The sequence below is a fragment of the Dermacentor silvarum genome, unplaced genomic scaffold, assembly GCF_013339745.2.
Source record: "Dermacentor silvarum isolate Dsil-2018 unplaced genomic scaffold, BIME_Dsil_1.4 Seq18, whole genome shotgun sequence".
Lineage (NCBI taxonomy): Eukaryota > Metazoa > Arthropoda > Arachnida > Ixodida > Ixodidae > Dermacentor > Dermacentor silvarum.
The window spans coordinates 23689-42462 of record NW_023605810.1 but is presented as its reverse complement, the minus strand read 5'-3'; the positions used below and the strand labels follow the sequence as shown (position 1 = coordinate 42462).

The 18774-nt window shown below is 46.0% G+C and overlaps 1 long non-coding RNA gene across 1 annotated transcript; it reads left to right on the top strand.

The window, feature by feature from the left end:
• The first annotated feature begins 5058 nt into the window (after nt 1-5058).
• Nucleotides 5059-12406, top strand: LOC125941744 (uncharacterized). Its single transcript, XR_007464579.1, has 3 exons — nt 5059-5182; nt 11492-11565; nt 12201-12406. It is a non-coding gene; the product is annotated as an uncharacterized LOC125941744 (long non-coding RNA).
• The last annotated feature ends 6368 nt before the right edge of the window (nt 12407-18774 follow it).

The following is an 18774-nucleotide window of genomic DNA, read 5'->3' as shown; positions in this document are numbered from 1 at the left end:
GCGTTTGTTCTCCGTCGTGGGTTCACTCCCCGTGAAAGCGCGCGTCCCTCGCGCCCTTTCACTCGCACATACAGCGTTCGGCGGCGCGCGGCAACGATTTCATCTCCATTGACGTCATACGGAACCTCACGGCGACGGCGACGACGACGGCGACGCCGACGGCAGAAATCTGCTTTGGGGTGTCCATATAATTGCTATCGCAATAAAACAACGTTGAACAAAATCAAATATACAATCATAAAATAAATTTCAAATCACCAGGGAATGAACAAGACTCTAGAGCTCATTGAGGCTCATACGATCGCACAATACGAAAGACTGGCGCAAAGCAACACGGGAAGACACATCCTGCGGAAGCTCGGTATCACGTACGCTGGACAAAGCAGGGATAAATACGACATCCCAACAGAAATCAGAGAGGGCATCATCGTACCACGGTTACCCAGAAACATGCACCTAGAACATTACCGAGAGCGGAGGAATGCAAGAGCGAAAGCACTGCATAAGAAGTTTCAAAACGATGCGGACGTGGTTTATGTAGACGCGGGGGAATATGGAGACGGTCGACACATGGCAGTGGTCGCCTCAAATCAAGCGGGCCACTTGCTTGCCAGCGGCACCATTAAAACGAGAAGATCAGGAATCGCGGATGAACCGGCCATAGCGCTGGCGCTCGCCTCCACAACCGCCAGCGTCATAATCAGTGATTATAAAGTGCGCTTCATAACTTCGCTAAGGGAAGGGTCTCCAAAGAGGCGTTACTGATCATAAGTAACTGTCGCGGGTAGTGTGACGTTCATGGCATATGGACGCCCGCGCACTCCTCCCTCCCGGGCAATGAAACCGCACACATCCTAGTTGTTAGCGAGCCGAGCAGGAGCAGCAACAACGCGGGGCCCGATTGCGGAGAGAGACCACATGGTCACTTACAATGAAATTACCAAACACTACAGATTAGGGAGGCAGCATTACCCTCCACCACGCTACTCATTAAATAAACAGCAGGCGACAGCATGGCGCCTACTACAAACACCTTCCCAAACCCGATCGCCTACAATCATTGTTATCCAGAGCTCTACTCTGATAAATGCAAAGACTGCAATCAGCGGGCAGACCTCACACATATAATCTGGGGTTGCCCCAACATAGTGGAGGGGCCAAACAACAAGTATACGAACGCGGAGCAGTGGGAGACCGCGATGCTCAGTTCAGCCTGCGAGCACCCACTGCAAGTCATCAGGCAAGCCGAAGATGCCGCTATGCCGCTAAGACCCAAGGGCTCCTGTCCGCCATCTAAGGGAGGGGAGATAAATTCCTCTTACACTTGCCGTTCGTTTCCAATAAAAGTTGTTTTTCTCTCTCTCTCTCTCTCATCAGTTTTATCAACAATAAAGCATACAATGTTGATGAAATATAATATAGAACATAAAGCCAATCAATGTTCATCAAGTTTCATATAAAGTCGCATCTACATTATACGAAAGTATATTTCAGAAAGAACAAGAAAAAAATAATCAATGTACAAGAAAATACAAATGAGTTCCACCTTTCATAAATATTTGACTACGTCAGATATTTCTTAACTGTTCCATGTAGTGTTGCAGTGGGTTAGCGAAATGAGGTGACATTTTTATTGGTATATGTATGTTTATTATTTATTCAGATTTAGTGGCACTAATTGTAGAAGTCGTTCACCGTATAGACTTTATTAGTAGGAGGAATATTTAAATTGCCGAAAGATAATTGTCTAGTACAACGAGAAGGCGCTCGAAACAACGGCACTGGAAAGGATAATTGTATTTAACAGTTGTGTACACATATGTTGCTATTTTTAATTTCCATAACAGCTCGAAGGGAAGAATCTGGTAATCTGTAGCACAAAGGCTTGCTAGGACCATTCTGCTTACAATTGTTTATGATACGCACTGCACGTTTTCGCAGTCGGCTTACCGGGTCCAGATAAGTTCAGTACGTGCCTCCCGAAGACTAAATGCAATATCAGAGGTAACAACGAATAAGAGTAATTGAAAGCATTTGTAGCTTGGTGGTACCAAAGTAATTACAAGCCTGAGTTAGAGCGTGACATCCCGAAACTAATTTGGAGCAAATACTTTGAATCTGCTTTCCCAGAGTAAATGTTTATCTATAATGACTCCAAAGTACTTAAATGAAGACACTTGTTAAATCTCAGACTTGTTGATTACTAACTTCATTTCATTGGCGTTCACAGATTTCCACCTGGAGTGGAAGGCGACATATTTAGTCTTTTTCATGTTAATAGTTATTCAATTATCTGATAACCATTGTGCAATATTACTTAATTCGCCATTTGTTTTCACCTCAAGATAATCTGGATTATTAGCTGCAGCTATAATGCACGTATCGTCAGCATACATCAGCATGTTAGAAGATTAAAATATGTGCGCCAAGTTATTCACATATAAGGAACATCGATGCGAAAGTGCCGCATGGAAGACGTCATGGCATGCATTACCACTGTTTTTGAATATCCTCAAGGTAATTTGAAAGTCGCTCAAACACACACCCACGATATTCGTAATGATCTAATTTATATAGTAGTACACTGTGATCAATGGTATCGAGTGCTTTTTTGAGATCTAAGAAGATAACTGCTACTAACTTATCACTTGAGTAAGGGTTTTAGCGGCAGTGTAATAGAGTAATTTGGTCGGCAGCTGTGTTGATGAGGAGACAGGACGTTATACTTTGCAATATATTTATGAAAACGGTTTGCAAGAAGTTTTTCATAGATATTGTTAATTATACTCAACGTGTAGATTGGCCTTTAATGAGATGGGTGAGAGCGAACGTAAATTTTGTATTTCAGAACAACCTTTGCCGTTTTAAACAGGATGGGCACATTGCTACTTCTACTGAATGGTGGAGTAGGCGGCATTAAGCTGGTCCGAGAGCATGAACATTCTCTTTAACAAGCCTTACGGTTACCCGTCTAATCCTGCAGACTTGTTTGTTGGCATTCTCAGCATTATAGATCTAATTTCTTCAAGGTCACGCATTACAAATAAATTGGTATTAGAATTTGGAAGACTACGTTGAGTAGTCCGCTCTGTAAATTGTTCAGATAAACTTGGGTCAATGGAAGAAAAATATGTGTTAAATATTTCAACCGTGTTGAGATCAATGACATTTGCATTTGTATTATATTTTGCAATTTACTCTGCTGCGTTCCGTTTCAATGTTCACTTGCTCTGTAACCCTGTTCCTTACTAGTAAGCTTGTGCTTAATTTTAATAACTAAATCCCCCTTACTCAATGCCCTTTGGTCCTGTAAGGTATTTTAATATAAATAAATGATTAAATAAACACGGAAGTGCCCTTGATGCGCGAGAATTGCTAAAGACTTCATTCACAATTTCCCAATTTCTTTTTCGAGTTACCGTTCGGCTGTTCTATTCGGCGTGCGTAATAATCATTTTTACTCGCTCGCATCATTGCAACAGATTTGCTACGCATTGATTTGAACTGACGTAAATAAAATTCATTGTCTTTATCACGTTTCTATTTATCGTACCAATAATCCTTGCTTTCTATAACTTCCTCAATTTGTTTATTCACTAAGGGACATTGTGGCTTGTCACGAGAATGAACTGACACTTTCCTACTGCTTCTTTCGATTGAATATTCAAGAACCCAAATGAACTTAAAATTATGTATTAATGTCGTCATCGAATATATCACATAAATTAGTATTGAGAATATTATTTTTAACCACATAGTCTATTTGTTTTCCAAACACCGGCCGGTCACGTTTTTTCTTCTGTACATTGTAGACAGCGACAATGTACAGTGATATGTAATAGGCTTGTCGTAAACTCCAGCAATAATAATCACCTCAAAATTTGTTAATGCATGTTTGATCGAAGTAGCAGTGCTTGTGGTTATTCGAGTGGGAACTGTGTTGAGATTGCAAACGTGATACGACTTAAGTTAATACATATAGTCATCATGAGCTCAACTATTGGTGTGAATGCTCATATCGCCAATATAGCAACCGACTTTTTAATATTTTTGGTTTGTGCATTAAACATCGTTTCAAAAAACAGTTTCCTCTTCAGCATGTCACGCGCACATTTACAATGTTTTTCTGTTGAAAAAAACTTCGAAGAAGAGCGCTCATGTGATAATGTGCCCGCTGTCACCATGATCCGATCACCGAGTACACTTGCCAGTCCCCGGAGCCGCGCGTCTTCATGCGCAATGAAGACAACGGCGACGAAGTGCCGCATGGTGCCGCATTTTTCAGACAACTTTGTGTTTGCAGCATCAGTGGCATTACCAGTTCTAGCAATTGTGCCTTGTCTGGAGTTACGATGCGTACTGTGTTTAAAATAGAAGTTTAAAACGAATGTGAAATTGTACAGTGCGCGACCTGTAAAAAGACATTGATAAGCCGGAATGATGCTAAAGTTATCTCTGCATGACTGACGAGAGGGCATCCGCTGTCGAGCTAATTAACTCCGTAAACAGTTTTCATTATAGAAACGTAATACCTTAGTGTCATCTGTCGCATTTCAAAAAGCATGTTTGATTGAGATATTCGCGTTTTTAAGTATTACGACAAGTGAGTGACGTTACCGGCGTTGACGCGATGCCAACGGCCTCTACGGCCATGCTGAGAAAGTTGACACAATTGCAGTCATAAAATTCTAAAATCGCATGACAAAAACATCGCTGTTTTTGGAGTCGTTTGCTAACTCATGTAAAATCACTAGACAGTAAGCTTTGAGTCATGTGTCAAGGCCCAAATTGAAGTGACAATCAAGTCTTCAAGGCTTGCTGTGCCTACTTACTGACCGATACATTTATGCTATTCGACCGAGATGCAGCTATCAGATTAGTGCTACGCCCTGGACAGAGTGCAGTGCGTTCGCCTAACTCAATCACGGATGGTACTGCGTGTGTCACCATGTTAAAAAGCAAACATGATGAATACAAGTCCAAATTTCAAAAAAATAACCTCCATTTGGTGCAACAGATGAACTTCTGACAAGCTTTATCCTCCAGGAAAGAGGTCACAGGAATTTTTCTCGGCACGTACAGTAGTTCGTTCAGGTATAAAACGCGAGTTCGATCTACAATTTACTGAGCACTTCTGAATAGAGGACCGTCTGGAAACAACTGAGCGTCATCTACTCCGTTGGTGAGACCTTCACAACTTCTCTAAACTTCGATTCACTAAAATTCTATAGGGTGTATTTTATTAATGATATTTTTAAATCGCCCATGGCATACAGGAAAACTCTACGTTTTGAGAAAGGCTACTTTAAAAAGTGCATATCATTTGCACGAGAAACCAAAATGCATAAACTTTACGGCCCATATTACAGCATAAGAAATTCAGGCATTCAGTTCGCAAGCCATTTTCACTTCGAACGAATTTGAGGATGACAAAAGTTTGTAGCAATGCGTTCCCAAAGTGTTCCAAAAATGCTTTGATATCCGAGTTATTTTTCAGCATCAATGCTTAAAAATGGCGATGAAATAATTAAACTAAGTAGAACGAAATTTAAAATGTAGATTAGTAAAGTTTCCTAAAATAGTCAATCAGGCATTTTATTTTTTGAGCAAGCGCACTCAACCTCTTCGAGTAGTCCAAAAAATTATTAGATTTGGATAATATGTCAGAGGAAATGATTAAACATTTTGTGAAGGGAAAAAAAATTCTAGTATACATAACCTATCTGGCCACCTCGGCAGCATTTCGCTTTATAAATTTATTTCTGAAACGAAATGTCTTGAAGGCAACCATTCATACCCCACTTCGTAGAGGAATATAACAGTTGCGATTGCTGACATAGATTTGATTAATTTTTTATACAGCGAAGCTGTTTAACCCGGCCGCCGTAATGTGCGGCGCCTAGCACTGCGTTGCCTAACAACGTCCTCGCGCAGCGTTGTCCGCTATGCTCGGGAGAGAAAGTGAAAATTAGAGCGAGAGAGATTTCGCGCGTCGCGCGCTATGCTCGTGCGATAGAAGCAACCACCTCGCGGAGCGTTGCGCGCTATGCTTGGGAGAGAGAAAGTGAGAGCGAGAGTGCGCGCGTTGCGCGGTATGCTCGGGAGAGAGAAAGAGAGAATGAGAGCGAGAGAGAGAGAAACAAATTCTAGCAGCACCAATGAGGCAACGCGCAGAGGTGTTGCCGATGCCAACCGCGCTTCTCCGTTTCCCCGCATTAGCGCCGAACGCTCGCGGTGTCCGTGACTGCAGCAGGCGCCTCTGGAGGCGGCTCGGGCACTCTCCCGCCAGGTGCGCGCTACTGCGCATGCACCATGACGTCAACTCGACCTGTCGACTGCTGCGTTCCGCCCGTACACTGTGCAGAGCTTTCGCCCCACTTTCCCTACGTGTGCTCGGACTGCAAGTGCTTCGCGAGGCGTTCCCCGATGCCACAGACCACGAGTAAATAATTATACACTCCGTATAACTTAGCATAACTTGGCCTAATTTCGTATAACTTAACATCACTTGGTACAGACAGGACCAGCTAGCAACCGCTGTGTCTTTAGCCTTGCGCCACTGGTGCAAGCTACCCCGATTTTTTTCAACGAGTAACCAACCAATAAAAAGAGTAAACATCTGAGAAGAAAAATTCTTTCGTAACATCAAATTTCACTTCTGAATAAACTGAACAATCAGTTTGTTCCCTGCAGTATATTATTACCCCTTTGATGAAAACAATTATGGCGTTTTACGTGCAAAAACCACCATCTTATTATTAGGCACGAGGTAGTGGGGTCTCCGAATTAATTTGGACCACCTGGAGTTCTTTGACGAGCACCCAGTCTAAGTGTGCGCGTGTTTTCTGCATTTCGCCCCCATCGAAATGCGGCCGCCGTGGCCACCTCATTGTATGAGAAATATTGTCACGTAGTAGTGACGCTGAAGAAAACAGTCGTAAAACTGTGTACGACGAAACTGGTTGTTTATTGGGCGAACCTGTGCCCACAAAAGCAAGGTACACTCAAAGCACAACGATAACGGCGAACACAGTCGGCGATCGTCGAAAATCTGATCAGCGGCGAAACGCGTCGGCTTTTATACCTGAGTCATCGAAGGTTCCAGATTAATCCCTGATGCCCGCGTGTCTTCCAGAAAGTTCTAGACAATTCGCGTCGCTCATACAATCAGATTACATGGGCGTCGGTGACCACAGACGACGGATAGAAGCATCGATAACGTCCGAGAAGCTTCCAATGCAGGCGCGTCCTGCGCCGAGCGATAACGTTTAACATTTGTCAGCCAATGTTGAAAGCGGCCACCAGTGAAAGATAAACATGTGTACGTGTCAATACCCTCCCCTTAAAAAGCTTCGTCCCGATGCTACAAACAAACACAAAAGCGAAAACAAAACCATGCGTAATAAACAAAATAACAAAAAACAATAACAAAATAACAAAGTACCTAAGTTTGTCAGCGGGCGTAGAAAGGCTTAAGACGCACCACGTGGATGACTTCAGGTCGTGCCCGGCGCCGCTGTGATTGCGAAATGCCGTCTGGCACGACCTCATAGTCCAGTGCGCCAATACGTCGGGTGATCTTATATGGTCCGAAATAGCGACGTAACAGCTTCTCGCTAAGTCCTCGTCGGCGTATCGGAGTCCAGACCCAAACACGGTCACCGGGCTGGTACTCGACGTAGCGTCGTCGAAGGTTGTAGTGTCGGCTGTCGGTCCTCTGCTGGTTCTTGATGCGCAGTCGGGCGAGCTGTCGACCTTCTTCGGCACGCTGCAAATAAGTGGCAACGTCGAGATTTTCTTCGTCAGCGACGTCTGGTAGCATGGCGTCAAGCGTCGTTGCCGGGTTCCTTCCGTAGACCAAGTTGAACGGCGCCATGTGCGTCGTTTCTTGCACGGCCGTGTTGTATGCGAAGGTCACGTACGGAAGGATGGCATCCCACGTCTTGTGTTCGACGTCGACGTACATTGCCAGCATGTCGGCGATGGTCTTATTTAGGCGCTCGGTGAGGCCATTCGTCTGCGGGTGGTAGGCGGTGGTGCGGCGATGGCTTGTCTGGCTGTACCGCAGGATGGCTTGAGTTAGTTCTGCCGTAAAGGCCGTGCCTCTGTCGGTGATGAGGACTTCTGGGGCACCGTGACGCAGGAGGATGTTCTCAACGAAGAATCGGGCTACCTCGGCGGCACTGCCTTTGGGCAAGGCTTTTGTTTCGGCGTAGCGGGTTAGGTAGTCCGTAGCGACGACGATCCATTTATTTCCGGACGTCGACGTCGGAAAAGGCCCCAGTAAGTCCATCCCGATCTGCTGGAACGGTCGGCGAGGTGGCTCGATTGGCTGTAGAAGTCCGGCTGGCCTTGTCGGCGGTGTTTTGCGTCGCTGACAGTCTCGGCATGTCCTTACGTAATGGGCGACGTCGGCAGAGAGGCGAGGCCAGTAGTATTTTTCTTGTATCCTCGCGAGAGTGCGTGAAAAACCGAGATGTCCAGCCGTTGGGTCGTCATGGAGAGCTTGCAGAACCTCTGGACGCAATGCTGAGGGTACCACGAGGAGGTAGTTGGCTCGGAGAGGCGAGAAGTTCTTCTTTAGGAGAATGTCGTTTTGCAAGAAAAACGACGCCAATCCTCGCCTGAACACCTTCGGCACAATGACGGTCTTGCCTTCCAGGTAGTCTACAAGGCTCCTTAGTTCCGGGTCGGCTCGCTGTTGTTCGGCGAATTCGTCGGCACTGATTGGTCCCAAGAAAGTGTCGTCATCCTGGTCGTCCTGTGGCGGCGGTTCGACGGGGGCGCGCCAAATGTCCGTCTTTCTCGGGTAGCTGCGCTGGGTGACGGGCGGGCGTGCTGGCTGCGGCGGCGGCGGTGGGCGACGGAACTGCGGCGTTACTTGGCCCTGGTGCGAGCGTGAAGGAGGGCCTTGACGACGGGCAACGGCGGCGTAAGTCAGCGCTTCCGGCTGGGGTTGCGGCGATTGCGGCTGCACATCAGGAACTCCAAGTGAGCGCTGAACTTCTTCTTTGACGACGGCGGCGATAGATGCCACTTGAGGCTGCGACCTGGGTAAGAGCTTCTGCAGCTCCTCGCGAACGACTGCTCTGATGGTCTCGCGCAGGTCGTCGGCGCCTAGAGCTTGAGCATCGGCGTAGTTGGTCAGGGCACGGCGGTTGTATTGCCTAGCGCGCATTTCAAGCGTCTTCTCGATCGTTGTGGCCTCGGAAAGAAATTCGGCGACAGTCTTGGGCGGGTTGCGCATCAATCCGGTGAATAGTTGCTCTTTGACACCCCGCATCAAGAACCGAACTTTCTTTTCTTCAGACATGTCGGGGTCGGCGTGGCGGAAGAGGCGAGACATCTCCTCCGTGAAGATCGCGATGTTCTCGTTCGGCAATTGCACCCTGGTTTCTAAGAGAACCTCTGCCCTCTCCTTTCGTACGACACTCGTGAAGGTCCTCACGAAGTTTTCACGAAAAAGGTCCCACGTAACCAGGGTGGTCTCTCTGTTCTCAAACCAGGTCCGAGCAGCGTCATCCAACGAAAAATAGACATGGCGTAGCTTGTCGTCGTCGCTCCATTTGTTGAACGTCGCGATCCGCTCGTATGTCTCCAGCCAGGTTTCAGGGTCTTCAGCCGATGATCCACGGAAGGTCGGGGGCTCCCGAGGTTGTTGCAGCAGGATGGCGGACGCTGGGGCTGCCATTGGGGTCGTTGACTTGGCCTTGATCGCTGTGGTCTTCTCGGGAAGAAGTCCGTACTCCGGCAGAAGTCCTTGCTGCCTACGGCTAGCTCGCTGGTCCTTGGTGACGTTGGCGTTGTCCTCCGGTTTCGGGCTTGGATCGCGGCTTTGCGGGGGCGTTCGCTGCATGAACGCACTAGCACCTCCACCAGATGTCACGTAGTAGTGACGCTGAAGAAAACAGTCGTAAAACTGTGTACGACGAAACTGGTTGTTTATTGGGCGAACCTGTGCCCACAAAAGCAAGGTACACTCAAAGCACAACGATAACGGCGAACACAGTCGGCGATCGTCGAAAATCTGATCAGCGGCGAAACGCGTCGGCTTTTATACCTGAGTCATCGAAGGTTCCAGATTAATCCCTGATGCCCGCGTGTCTTCCAGAAAGTTCTAGACAATTCGCGTCGCTCATACAATCAGATTACATGGGCGTCGGTGACCACAGACGACGGATAGAAGCATCGATAACGTCCGAGAAGCTTCCAATGCAGGCGCGTCCTGCGCCGAGCGATAACGTTTAACATTTGTCAGCCAATGTTGAAAGCGGCCACCAGTGAAAGATAAACATGTGTACGTGTCAATATCTTAATCTTCCAAGCAACCGATCGGTGGACTATTTGGTACTGCATAACTTGAGTTAGGCAAGGGAACAAGAATTCAGGATCGCCAGTCAGCATCTAGAGCCTGTAAAGGAATACGTTTATCTAGGTCAATTAATCACAGGGGACCCTGATCATGAGAAAGAAATTTGCAGAAGAATAAAATTGGGTTGGAGTGCATACGGCAGGCATTGCCAAATCCTGACCGGGAGCTTACCACTGTCGTTGAAAATAAAAGTGTACAATCATTGCATTCTACCGGTGCTAACATATGGGGCTGAAACTTGGGGGTTAACAAAGAAGCTCGAGAACAAGTGAAGGACCGCACAAAGAGCGATGGAACGAAAATTCTTAGGAGTAACGTTAAGAGACAGGAAGAGAGCGGTATGAATCAGAGAACAAACGGGGATAGACGATATTCTAGTTCACATTAAGCGGAAGAAATGGAGCTGGGCAGGTCATGTAATGCGTAGGATGGATAACCGGTTGACCATTAGGGCTACAGAATGGATACCAAGAGAAGGAAAGCGCAGTCGAGGACGGCAGAAAACCAGGTGGGATGATGAAGTTAGGAAATTCGCAGGCGCAAGTTGGAATACGCTAGCGCAAGACAGGGGTAATTGGAGATCGCAGGGAGAGGCCTTCGTCCTGCAGTGGACTTGAATATAGGCTGAAGAAGATGATGATGATGATGAATTTGAGTTACTGCACACAAGGGCACGCGTCTTCGTCTCCTTCGTCGTCCGGCATGCCATTTAGCGATATAGCTCAATTTTATTCTTGATCATCCGCAGCTGATCAGATAAGTTGAATATTATGTCGAATCACAACTGGAATTCATTTATGTTCAATTAGGAAAAGCTTGCAAACAACGCAAAAAGACGCCGACCAAGGGCAGAGAGAACAGAACGGACAAGCTCTGCTTAATCGGCCCTGTGTATGCGGGTATTACCACTGCTTGCAATGCTTACCACTGCTTACAAAACTCCCATTTTATGCTAAATGTATATCCATTTATTCAATTGCTAGAAGCACTCGCCAGGCTAATTTAGAGTCACGCCATGCTGCAAAGAACTGTGTGTGGTAGACACATGGAAGTAGTAGAAAATGAGCTTGGAAGAAAGGCAGCCCTGAGAAATTACTGGTTATGTCTTTTTATGCCCAGCATTACCCGAAAAATAAGCATGCAGCTGAAAGTGATCCTTGTGGGCTTGGCCATCTTTGGTCTCATTGTGGCAGGTGAGTTGCCTTGCTTTTGAATTTCAACCTAACATTGAATCCGGAATCACATTCCCCTCGCAATGACCCATCGGTGACGCAGCGGGCAATGACCCAGCGGACAATGATCCATCGGTGTAAGTTGAGAATCTTGGCAGCGTACGTTATAGTAAAAAGAAAAAGTAAACGAGAACTTGAAAGGTACCTTTATTTTTGGTTGCATCTGAAACAGCATTCTTCACATCGAAAGATTTCTTAATTGCACGTAATGTTGCTGTATTCACGTTTCCATTGAACGGCTCGTTATCGCCACCATTGCCAGCCGACCAGGAGTTCGTTTCCCAGCGCACAAAGATCTGCCATTACCCATACCATGCTCCAACTGAACCAATTTAACACTCCAGAGTTTGCAATTCTTTATTGCATTACACTGCGCTCTTTTTCCTTTCGCAGCGATAGCTTTCAAGGAAAAGCCAAGGCCTACGCACTTGCAAATAACTGGAGATGTGTCGGTCAGTCTCTGTAAAAGCTGAACCCAACATAATTCTTTTTCGTGGTCTCATTGTTGCTTTCATTGCTATGGGAATATCCATCGCGGTGTTTCTGAGTTCTTGAATCTGTTTCTGCCATCCGTCATCTACATTTTCTTTCCCCAGAGAGCAATGCCATGCCGGCCAGCAGCTCCAGTGAAGCCGAGGCCAGGGCTGATCCCGAGACTGCAGAGCGTGCCGAGCAGAGCAACGCCGAGGAGGCACGTGTCGGCACAAAATGTATAGAAACACTGTGTGGGTAGTAACCCGATGCAAGAGAGTGACAGGATCGCAAGATCGTCCCTCGCAACAGTAGCACAAGCAATGCTGGAGAGGCACTGTCCAGCGCTCTGCACCATGTCCCGGTGGCGTATACTTTGGCTTGCGGATCGATCTTTCGGGTGCTCTTGGATTTAATAAAGCTACATTAACAAAATTAGAACTTGACCATCCATGTTTAAAAATTATTGATGTCGAAAGCGTTGTCCACTGGGCACGCCCACTGAAGGCGTGCTTGCAGCTGACAAAAGAGACCTCCCAGATGATCTATGCGACTCTTCAGAATAATTCATTTAGTACGAGTTAAGCAAGCAAACGTTCACGTCGAACTAGCAAGTTAGATAAATGACCCACTCGATGACACTTTAATTGATCAACAGCGGGCCAACGAGCAATGATTCAGCCGTGTACCAGCTCGTCGAAAATAGAAGTTGTCTTCCGTGTCCACTTGTCAAAACGATGCCTACAGACTGAAAGTTTTCGTATTGTCCCACTCTCCATCAGTTACCGCCAAAGCGGACCATACACGAGTGAATTTATTGTACCTTTTTTTTCGGTTTCAAGAAAGAGAGAGAAAAATATAATGATAAGGCAGAGAGGTAATTTTAACTAAGGAAACATTTGGTCGGTTATCGTGCACTGAGGAAGGGGACAGGGGAACTACAAACATAACATGAAAGAGGAAGAGATGAACGCCTTACACAAACACGTGCACAGCCAGATGTCTGCGACAAATTAGACTAGCCAACAGTGACCTGTAGAAGCCTGTTGCAGTTCGTTAAATCTGATGCATTCGAATTCGTCAAACTCTGTTGCAACGGGGAGTGAGGTCGCGGTTTTAAAACGGTCATTTCGGAAAATGGTCTCTAATAAAAGCGATGTAACACAGTCACTAGGTGTCGTCTTTGTACGCAGTAAGGACAACCACTAATGAAGTGCTTCGGGGTCTGTGTAGTGTTTTTCATACGCAACGTTTTTGATCATCTCAATAGAAAAGAAATAGTTCTTAAATACTCCTACATCGTAAATGAATCAGGGATGTTATTTGGTGGGGGAAGCGCAATTGGATTTTGAAAGTGATGCAGTTGCTTCTATTATGAACTTGGCGTCATAAGCATATCCAAAGTGATGTCCCGTGCACACACCAATAATTCGCTACCTGTATTTGTCACGGAGAGCGTCATGGATACCTGTTTCCGAGTAACTAGCTTCAAAAATGGTATTCATGCCTCATCGTGGAGGAAGCGGTTAAAACCAATGCGAACACTTGAACGTGTCAAAGTTACGCCCAATCCTGGAACAAAATCAGGAGTAAACTTGCTGTTTTGTTGAATCACACGAAGAAAAAAAAAACAAAAGCGGGCAGGAGGGGGGGAGGTCGGACGAAGTGGTCCGCTGAAAAAAAAAGGGGGTGGGAGTAAGGTTTACCGCTCGGTTTTCGCTCACGACGGTTCGGTCATTCACGGAAGTTTGAATATACGAAACGAAAAAAGTTGAGTGTGTTCTTTCGCCGCGTTGAAAATGCAAGTGCGCTTGCACAGGTATTGAAGCGGGCACCAGCAATGGAAAGACCAATAACACACCTTTAAAATTAATATTACACCATGTAAACTGGGCTTTACTTGAACTACGAACTGTAATCTTTGACGACACATGTAGATACATTGGATATCGGCACAGCGCCAAGCAGCAACTGGTAAAGCTCCATTTTAATTATCTTAAGTAATAAAGCGATAGTTTTATGATCATGGAGCACGGAATGGCACATCAACCAAATAAAACCTTGCTCGAAAAGATCAATAATCAGGCGGTCAACTTCAAGTTCTCGTTTTTTTTTTTTTCCTGTCTTTTGTTCTTCTGAACTTGACCGCGACTCACTTTATCGTATGTCAAGACGGGTCGGGAAAAAACCAATCATCATTGGACGGTTTCTATTAAGCGTTGTAAAAGAGAAATGGATGCGACTGCTTTCGCCGAAAGCCACTCCCCCAGCCTCCCCTCCCCCAAAAATAAAAAATAAACATTTTGCACATTCTTGTCAAGCTGACCGCACTGAGTAAGTGCTTTCTTTGGCTCGCTCGTACTATACAAAAGGGAAAAAGACCTTTCGATTTAGCTATCAGAAAGTATGGCTATGTTTTCGGCTTAATTTGCCAGCGTCATTTTCATCGATGATGAACAAATTCCTGAAAAAAAAACAGTAATGAGTTGCCAGCCTGGGTTTCTGCTCTCGTACGTTGGTCATATATGGACAACTTATCTGCCGTGTTTGTTTCTGCCATGGACCTTAAGCGATAACTACGCGAGGAAAAGGATTCCATTATTTTGTTTTTGTATTTATTTACACGCGTGAAGCCTCAAGTGTAAAGAGGAGTCAGCGAACGTAATTTTTTTTTCAAATTTAAATCATGATTTTGAGGTTCTTGCGTTTAGTGAAACTTGGGGCACCAGTCAAGATAATGGGGTTTGTTTTTCGGGTGATAAGTGGGAAGAGATTACTGCAGTAATACTAAAGATGGTGGACAGGCACTTCATGTTACACCTTTATAAGGCCAGGGAAAACACGGGGAATGCGGGAGATAAAAATTCAAGACGAGGAGCAACACGAGAACAAGGTGAGAGCAGGAGCCAACATTTCGAGAAGTGCGCTTGTCTTCTTCAAGGCGACACATGCTCTCCTCGTCACAGAATGTATAGGCCTACACCATGTTTGTAAACAGCGGTATGCACCATCGATACGTACACTGTACATTTAATTTGGCGCTCGAAATTTAATTGACACGTTTAGGCGCGTTTATGACATCCATACTGCAATTAACGCAGCTATGACCGTGTTGCCTGCGTATGTGAACGTGTGATAGTATATCTACACTGCAGGTGGCTCAATTCTTTGAGATGAAAATAAATTTGAATGTGACGTGCTTTGTGGGGCATCTTCTCGCTCGACCTACGTTCAAGGCTAATATTATTCTAGCTTTCCCACAGTGTAGCAAGAAATTGTAATGACAAGCTAATAACAATCCTAAGATCATAGGTTGGCTCCACTCAAAATAAAAGAGAAGCGTAACGGTTACGAAATGTTTTGCGCATAATGGATGATCTGGTATGAGAATCAACTTTCGCTTTTTACCGCGGCGCCCCATTGCTTGCGACAGTTTTCATCAAGAGGAAACCTATGAAAAGTTTAGCCTCCTGCGTATTTCAACGCAACTCAGCTCATCGACATACTGCGCGTTTCCTTCGTTGTAAAAACTATAGAATAAAGACCTCGCAGAAGGAACCGCAGAACCACCGGCGAAACCCAGCGGCTGCTGTGACACGAGTGCTGGCTCGGCGGCGGAATGCCTACAATGCGAAACTACATTCTGACGACAGCGCCACCGTATTTTCGTGACGTAGAACTACAGTGTACTAGAATATTGGGTAGTGTGCTCTCTGCCCTATGCGGCGCACGCTTCCAGCTGAAGCCGCGCATGTCGCCGGAGCCGGAGGCCGCTAGGGGCGCTGGAGCTAGTTCCACCCGAAGACCCGTGCCAGCATGTGCGCTCCCGTCACTGCCATTCGCTTGCTGCAGTGTGCACACGAGGACGCGAATCGACTTGATTTTGATTGTTTTTGTAAAGTGCAACGTTCGTCGACTTGCCTCTGCAACGTCCTCGGACTTCCTTTGTGCTCGTTCTACGGTGCGCTAAGAAACTCCGGCGCAATTACTGTTTTTCACCAGGGTGCCGGACAGGCTATAGTCGAGTGAAAGACTCGCCGAAGGCGTCTCCTTTCACCGTCCCACAAGGCGAAAAAAGGAGACATCAGTGAGAAAGAAACTTACACCGTGGCTTGATCAGACATTTGCCGTGTGCGAATTGCACTTTGAGCCGCGTTACATAATCAGAGACTTCGTTGACGTCGTTAACGGCAAAGTCTTTTTTTTTTTTCATTTCGCCGTACTGCATATTCTTAGGCATGCTCTTAAAGTGCTTTGTATCTAGTGTGTGCTCTGTGAGAAAAAAAATGGTTTGTTTTATTTTGTAAACATTGTTATTGTTGTACGTAAAAAGAAATATTTTCTACATGCACTAGCAGAGAGATTTGTAATATTTTTGGAATCTGTGCAACACTTTGAGTATTCTTTGGTTGGGCTGCTTTTGCTTATTTTTCACTGCTGCAACAATAGTGTACATCGCTTTTGTTTCGATGCTGTTCCTAATAAATTTGCAGGAACTTGAAATTGCATTCGAAAACAAAAGCAATTTTATGCGATCAAAGAGGATTGCCGCCTGCTCGCTGAAATCATTGCTCGAATTCAATTACAATTATACAATTAGAAATAAGTTTGTTTGATATTTTAAGGAAAATAATTCTTGCATAAATATATGCGCCGTGTTTTTCTTTCCGGCGATGTGTACCCACATGTCGTGTATATGCATTTATGATGCAAGAAAACTGCCCGCAACTTGACCAAGTGCGGTCAGCTTGGGCAGCAGTCCACTGCTAATGAGAGCGGCGCGAGATCGACGCTGGCCTTAGTGGACCGCAGTGGACAATTACACGGTGATAACTAGTGCTGTATATATATATATATATATATATATATATATATATATATATTGTCACGTAGTAGTGACGCTGAAGTAAACAGTCGTAAAACTGTGTATGACGAAACTGATTCTTTATTGGGCGAACCTGTGCCCACAAAAGCAAGCTACACTCGAAGCACAACGAAAGCGGCGAACACAGTCGGCGATCGTCGAAAATCTGCTCAGCGGCGAAACGCGTCGGCTTTTATAGATGAGTCATCGAACGTTCCAGATTATTCCCTGGTGCCCGCGTGTCTTCCAGAAAGTTCTAGACAATTCGCGTCGGTCATACAATCAGATAAAATAAGCGTCGGTGAAAACAGGCAACGGAAAAAAGCATCGATAACGTTCTAGAAACTTCCGATACAGGCGAGCAATAACGTTGAACATTTGTTAGCCGATGGAAAGCGGCCACCGGTGAAAGATAAACATGTATACGTGTCAATATATATAACGAATCATCGTGCTCATATATATAAAACGAATCATCGTGCTCACATTATCGTCACAGTAACTGCTACAAACTACCGCAAGCTGCCCACTGCGGTGGCGAACCAGCGCCCAAATTGATGCACTCGCGAGGCTATCGATAACGCCGCCCGAGCCGTCGCAGTCACAATGGTAAAGTTTATATATAGCACAAAATGCGAATTTATGCCTTTGCAGTAATACAGATAGCAAGAACTCCTTCAGATTTACGCTATGCAGTGAAATAACCCGCATAGCGTAGGCGCAAGACTGCAAAACGTTTCAGGTGAGAATGTTTGAAGCGCCATCTCTCGGAGGCGACATCAAGGGCCTCAATCGGAGCCGTCATCTGAGCCCACTACCCCTATTCTAGAACACTATAGTCACGGCGGAATTCATACCAGTGTTGCCAGGTTTGGCTATATAGCAAATTGGGCTACGCGAAAATGTTTTTGGCGTCGACTTGGAACAAATGGCTATGTGGCTATATTTGGGCTACTGAAAATCTGCGACTTGGCTGTGTTTGGTCTATAAGTGGCGCACTAATCCACGCTCCAGAGGTGGCTCTGATCGGGTAGAAGCAAATCTCGAAGGCTAGGTTTAGTTGGCTGAGCCGGCCGCGTGGCTGTGCGTGTGCGTGTGTGCGCGAAATGACCCCCCCCCCCCCTCCGCCTTTCCTTCCCTCTATGCGCCGTTGTCTGAGCCGGTGGCTTTGATCTTTGATGCACTTAAACTTACACCCTGCTTGACCGCACCCGATTCCCGGGCATCTGGATGAACCTGGGAGTAGCGGTTTTTCACAGTACACTGTACTAACATGGCTATGCTCAGGAAGGGAGAGCAATAACATAGGGTCGGGGCCGTCGGGCGATCGTGGCGCCGACATGAAAGAAGGGAAGCACGGGTGGATGACACGCTCCAGTGTGTTCATGACCATGTCTTCCGGATGAAGTATCGCGCCGGGCACAGCTGTCGACTTACTCCACGCTCCTGGCGCGAAGCTTTACTGCCATTTCCTTTTCCTGCTAGATGAAGTTTCCTTCGTGCTTAGATTCGAGATTCATTTCGATAGGTTGGCGAAATATGCGACAAATGGGCCAAGTATGCGAGAACGTATAGAAAAGAATGGGAGCAAGACCCCGCGCCAAAGGTGGGTTTTGGTGGCTTTTACTTCTCGATGGTTTGCCCGTAACGTCATGGAGCAGATACTCATTCTGTAATATCGAAACATGTTTGCCACGATGACATCAGTGCACCACGTCACATGAACTTCACCCACCGTGCTAGCTGAGCTTGTGAGTTGTCGTGCTGCTGGCTCGAGGACGCGGGTTTGATTCCCGGCCCCAGCGGCGCATTTCCATCAAGGCGAAATTCAGGAA